This window comes from Podarcis vaucheri, assembly GCF_965113315.1.
Source record: "Podarcis vaucheri genome assembly, chromosome: 2".
Classification (NCBI taxonomy): domain Eukaryota; kingdom Metazoa; phylum Chordata; class Lepidosauria; order Squamata; family Lacertidae; genus Podarcis; species Podarcis vaucheri.
Genome location: NC_138760.1, coordinates 47,259,964 through 47,266,210, shown reverse-complemented (window position 1 = coordinate 47,266,210; position 6,247 = coordinate 47,259,964).

Genomic DNA, 6,247 nt, shown 5'->3' with positions numbered 1-6,247 from the left:
TGTGTGTGTGTGTGTGTGTAGGGTGAAGAAAGTTTGTTATCTCTCTGGCCCTCTACTGATTGCCCATTCATTGGAAAACTGTAGGTGCACTGTAGGTAACTCACCGTAGATTTGGGATCATGTGGAATTGGGACTAGGAGTGTTGGAGAATTCTAACAAAAATGAAAACAGGAACAGAAATTGCTGATGTTCACTTATGGATCCCATTCTGGAATGAAAGTCAATCCAGGGAATACAATTGGTATTTGCTGTTGTTGTTTTCAGTCTACAAATGATATGGAGTATGCTTTTTCCTCCGTTTCCATTGTGTTTCCTCTGCATTGAAATGAATGAGGTGGAATAATGTAATTTCACCACAGTGGACGGTGAAATGAATAACATAGTTTTGGGTGGAAGGTGAACTGCAGTGAAACGGAACCAGTGATGCATGTGATGAATTCAGGGCAGGATGGAAAACAGTGCCTGCTTACATCCCTAACTGGGCCTGGGGCAAAGAGTTAACAACCCCTCTCCCATCTCCACATATTTCCCTACATCTCATCTAGTTTGGTCACCATGTACATCCAGATATACTGGATGTTTGCGTGGTGAGTTCCCGCCTCCCCCCAATGGAAATAAACACACGTGACAACATTGAATTAGGTTAATGGGCTAAAATTGGCCACAACTTTATTGGTTACAGGTAAGAGCAGTATTGGCTTAGGCACTGGTCCTATCAGACTATCCAGCTTCAGCCTGTTTGCATGAAGACTGGGAAGGGTTAACACCAGCAGGGGGAGCGCTGCTGACGCACATCAACTAGGTACTCCCCCGGGGTCACGGCTCGGGGGCACGCTTTAGGCCCTGACCTCCATAGCCTTCGGAGGAGGCAATGCCCCGCAGAATCCTTTACCGGACTACCCTTCAGTAAACGAGGGAGGTGATGGCACTCCCTCCCTCCATCTGCATAACAATACCGCTACCAATGCCTAACCGCCAAAACCAAAGGAGTTGTGACGATTTGCTACGAGGTAGGTGAAAAACCAAATGGCTGGTGCCAATTTACCAAGTGGAAAAAATTCCTACCAGGCCCCTTAACAGCGACCAACCATTAAAAGAGGGAGATCCCGGGGCCGCGCTTGCCTTAAGTGAGGCAAACCACACACCCCGAGCCAGACGATTGGCTGGCTCGGGGGATGACGCGGCCCGAGGATTCCCCTGATTGCGCTGGGGCTGGAAACAGCCTCCGCGCACAAGATTGGGGGCATGAAGCCCGAAACCCCACCTCCTCCTTATGTCGGAAGTGGCTTTGTCCAAAAGGGGAATGGGAAGCCTTGAGTCGGATTGTGAAGAAATCAGGTTTGGCATTTGCTAAAGCAAACTAGCAAACAAAATTGACAAGGTGCTGCAGTTTGGCGGTTCTTGACTTGTGGCTTAACAAGCTGCACTGGAAGCTATTCAAAAAAGTTGGGCAGAAATAATAATGTGCAGTTAGGAAAGTTGCAAACAAGCCACCACAAGGGTATTTTGCCTCTTTGAGCATCATTTGCTTGTTACAGAACCCCTTGGGTGTGAATCCCTGGGGTGTCATTAAAAAAAACTAGATCCAAACAAACATTCCCAGCAGACAAAATCCCACAATTCCCTGTGTTGATGACACAATGAGCTCCCTTAACAGTGAGCAAAGTGTAAAGCAGAGACAAGGCAGTGGGACAGTATGCTGTATACACAGAAGGGCCTAAGAGAAACCTCAAAACAATGAGAAATCCCTACATGCCACAACTAGTCTCCATTCACTAAACTCAGTGCACAGCTTGCTTGGCAGAACTCTTTCTTCTTCTTCAGTAATAATACTACTGTACTGATAATAATTTATTTCTTATCTTCCCTCACCCTAAGGTCCCAGGGTGGGTCACAGCACTTAAAACAAAATGTTAAAAACAGTTAAAAACAAATCACAATCCAGGCCCCTTCTACTGATCTTAAGACCCAATAAAGGGTGTAGAGAAGGAGATGGCCTTTTAGACATTTGGGGGCTAAGCTGTTTAGCACTTTAAACTCTAAAGGCAAAAGCAACAGACGAAAAACTTATTTCAATGGGAGTTAAAATAGATGAAAATGTGAAAATAGCAGCTGAGTTATCAACCCAGGTCAACCATTTAGTACAAAAAAATTCAAATCTGATGAAAATAGTGCTAGACCTTAAAGGTAAAACACAGAACCTAGAGGAAGCTCAGAAAAAATTACAAAATGAAAATAGAGAGTTGAAAAGGGAATGCGGTAAGATAAGGAAAGAAACAGCAGATCTGAAAGCACAGCAGGATTCAACTTTGGACTCTATTGCGATGTTGCAAATGCAGAGAAGGGAGAATACCCTAAGATTCAGAGGACTAACAGAGGACGCAGAGGAAATAACTGAGAAAAATTCTCAAAAGAGCTAGCAGCTTGGTTAGACCTAGAAGAAGCAGAAGTAGCACAAAAAATAGAAAAAGCATTCAGAGTCAAATCTAATGTAGCAAAAGCAAACAACTGGCCGGCTGATTGTTTAGTCTCTTTTAACTCTATGGATTTCAGAAATAGAATTTTACAAGCTAGTAACAAGAAGAAATTCCAATCGGAAGGAAGGAAGGAAGGAAGGAAATGATATTATTGTCCACAAGATTATTCCAAATCGGTTGATAAAAAAGAGAGAAGCTTATAGACCTCTGGCCGAGGCACTAAAGGCAAAGGCAGTGGACTATAGGTGGGAGTACCCTGAAGGCATCTCCTTTTTCTTTAAAGGGAAACGTAGAAAGTGCTTGTCGGCATTAGATGCGGACAAGTTCTGGAGAAAGTACCGGAAAGACCTTGGAGGAAAAAGGCAATTGTTGGGAGAATCAGAGGAAACTGAACAAACAGTTGAGAGTTAGGAGACAGATCTAAGAAGGGAATTTATTAAATGTATACTGAGACCTTGAATGTGTAATTTTTTATTATTATTTTAACCCGTTCATAAGAAATAAAGTATGGATTATAAATTTATTACTTGGAACATAAATGGTTTAAATGAAAAATCAAAAAGGAACAAGGTGGAACATATTCTGGTTAAGCAAAAATATGATCTAATCAGTCTGCAAGAAACTCATGTAGTGGAAAAACATAAAAGAGTATTAATAAATAAGAGATTGGGGCTTGAGTTTATTGCATCAAGTAAAGAAAAAAAGAGAGGGGTGGTAATCTATGTAAAACCTCAGCTGGAGCCAAAACTGCTTTACAATGATGAAAAAGGCCGAACAGTGATTATAGAGGTTAAGATCAATAATGAAAAAGTGATAGTTATTGGAATTTATGCACCAAATGAAAGAAAATCCGAATTCTATCAATTCCTGGAAGAAATAGTCATAGAATATTTAGGGAGGAAATTATATTATTAGGAGATTTTAATGGAGTAGTCAAGCCAAACATGGACAGAACAATAAAGAAGAAAGAAAAGAGGCAGAAAAAACTCCCAACTACATTTTCCCAATTAATAGAACTCCTGAATTTGTTCGACGCTTGGAGGTTTAAGAATCCAACAGAGAAAGAATTTACACATTATTCAGAACCACATAAATCGGCGGGACGAATCGGCGTGATCTGGACAACAAAGGATTTATTAAATAATATTACAAAAGCAGAAATCCATCCAAGGACAATTTTAGATCACAGCGCGGTCTGGGTTAACTTTAAAGGAAAAGAAGAAAAGGTTAAAAGGTGGCAACTTAATGAGAGTATGCTAAACGATGAAAAAAATTGTACAGAAGGCCAAGCAAATCTTAGAAGAATATTTTAAGTTTAATTTAAATCAAGGAGTAGATCTAGAGATGGTTTGGGACGCAGGTAAAGCCATCATAAGAGGCTTCTTTATACAATAAAACACATTCCAAAGGAAAATAAAGGAGAAGAAGAAAATGGAGATCTGGGAGGAAATTAGAAAAAAGGAAAGGATCCTTTTCCAAAAACCAGATGATGAACTAATTAAGCAAAGTATAAAAACTTTACAGATGCAATTCTCCATGATAATAAATGAAGAGATAGAATGGAAGATAAAATGGTTGAGACATAGAAATTTTGAATTTGCAAATAAACCTGGCAAACTTCTGGCCTGGCAATTAAAGAAGAAAAAGGAAGATAGAATTATCAATAAAATTAAAATTGAAGACAAATGGATTCAAGAACCAAAGGAAATTAGTAAAAACGTTGCTAGTTTTTTCAGAAAACTATATAAAGAAGGTCCAGAGACTCTAGAAAAAAATAATTGATTATTTGGGCAAAAATAAACTACCAATAATACCTAAGGAAAAAACTGAAATCTTGAACTCACCAATAACAACTATGAAGGTGCAACAAGCTATACAGAGATCAAAATTAGGAAAGACACCGGGCCTAGATGGTCTTCCAGCTAATTACGATAAAAAGTTAGAACAAGCTTTATTTCTTCCCACGAAAGACCTAATGAATAATATTCTGACAAATGGAAAGCTTCCGAAAACCTGGAAGGACAGCTTTATTACTCTTATCCATAAACAGGGAACAGATGCTTCAAACATGGCCAGTTACAGACCCATTGCACTGCTAAATAACAATTACAAGATATTCGCAGACATTCTTGCAAATAGATTAAAAATGGTGCTGAAAGAGATAATTCATAAAGATCAAACCGGATTTCTTCCTGGATGATTTATGCAATCCAATATTAGATGTGTGATTAATGTATTAGAATATTTGGATATTAAAATTGATAAACCAGCAGCTATTATGTTGGTGGACGCTGAAAAAGCTTTTGATAACGTGTCCTGGAAGTTTATGAAAAAATTAATGGAAGAAATCGGACTGGGAGAAAATATTTGTAAAGGAATAAATGCCATCTATTCGGAACAATATGCAAAATTGATCATCAACGGAAGAATTACTGAGGAGTGCAAAATAAACAAGGGAACCAGACAGGGCTGTCCACTGTCTCCACTGATATTTATCTTGGTGATGGAGGTCTTGAACAATCAGATAAGAAAGGATCAGCTTGTTAAAGGCATCACTCTGGGAAACAAAACATATAAAATTAAAGCTTTCATGGACGATTTACTTGTTATGACTGAAAACCCTAAAGAAAGTCTGAAAAGAGTGCTGGAACTGATTAAAGAATTTGGAGAAGTGGCAGGCTTTAAGCTGAATATAACAAAACCAAAAATGCTTGTTAAAAATGTAACCACAGAAGAAAAGGACGACTTAGAAAAAATATTGGGCCTGAAAATCTCTTCAAAAGCGAAATACTTGGGTATTTGGATCACCCCCAAGAACATAAACTTATTTCAGGATAATTACACCAAAACTTGGTTAGAGATTAGAAAAAACTTGGTAACCTGGAGTAAACTAAAATTAACATTTCTGGGTAAGATTTCCATTATAAAGATGAATGTGCTTCGAAAATTAATCTTTTTATTTCAAATGATTCCAATACTGGGTGAAGCAGGTTGACTCAAGATATGGCAAAGAGAAATATCCAAATTCCTGTGGGAAGGGAAGAAACCTAGGATTAAACACCTGATCTTAATAGACATAAAAGAGAGAGGAGGCTTTTCCCTACCCGACCTAAAACTTTACTACGAGGCAGCCTGTTTCACCTGGCTAAAAGATTGGTGCACGTTGCAGGATCCGGACCACCAACCTGGAAGGTTTTGACAACCGTTGGGGATGGCACGCCTATCTAATATATGGAAAAGTGAAAATTCATAAAAATTTTACCAACCATATAATAAGAAAGTCACTCTTTGCTGTATGGGAAAAATATAAAGACCTGATGGAGCCTAAAGTCCCGTGGTGGACTTCTCCAGTAGAAGCTATAGGAGTAAAACGGAAAAATACTCAGGAAAGCTGGCCAACATATAAAATACTTCTAAAAAATGAAGATAACCAAATAAAATTAAAAAAACTTTGAGGAAATAAGAGAACACATTTCAGACTGGTTCCAATACCATCAGTTATTTGAAAAATTTAAATCTGACAAACAAAAGGGGTTCTCAACAGAAATTTCCCGATTCGAATCTGATCTTGTAAATTCTAAAAGAAAAACTCTTTCCAAAACTTACCGACTCCTCCTTGACTGGACAGTCAAGGAGGAGGAGGTAACAGTGGCAATGGTGAGGTGGTCCCAGAATTTTGGCCATTCAATAACCATGGCCCAATGGGAAAATTTATGGAAGATCAATTGGAAATTAACAAACTGTTACACGATTAGAGAGAACTTTCAAAA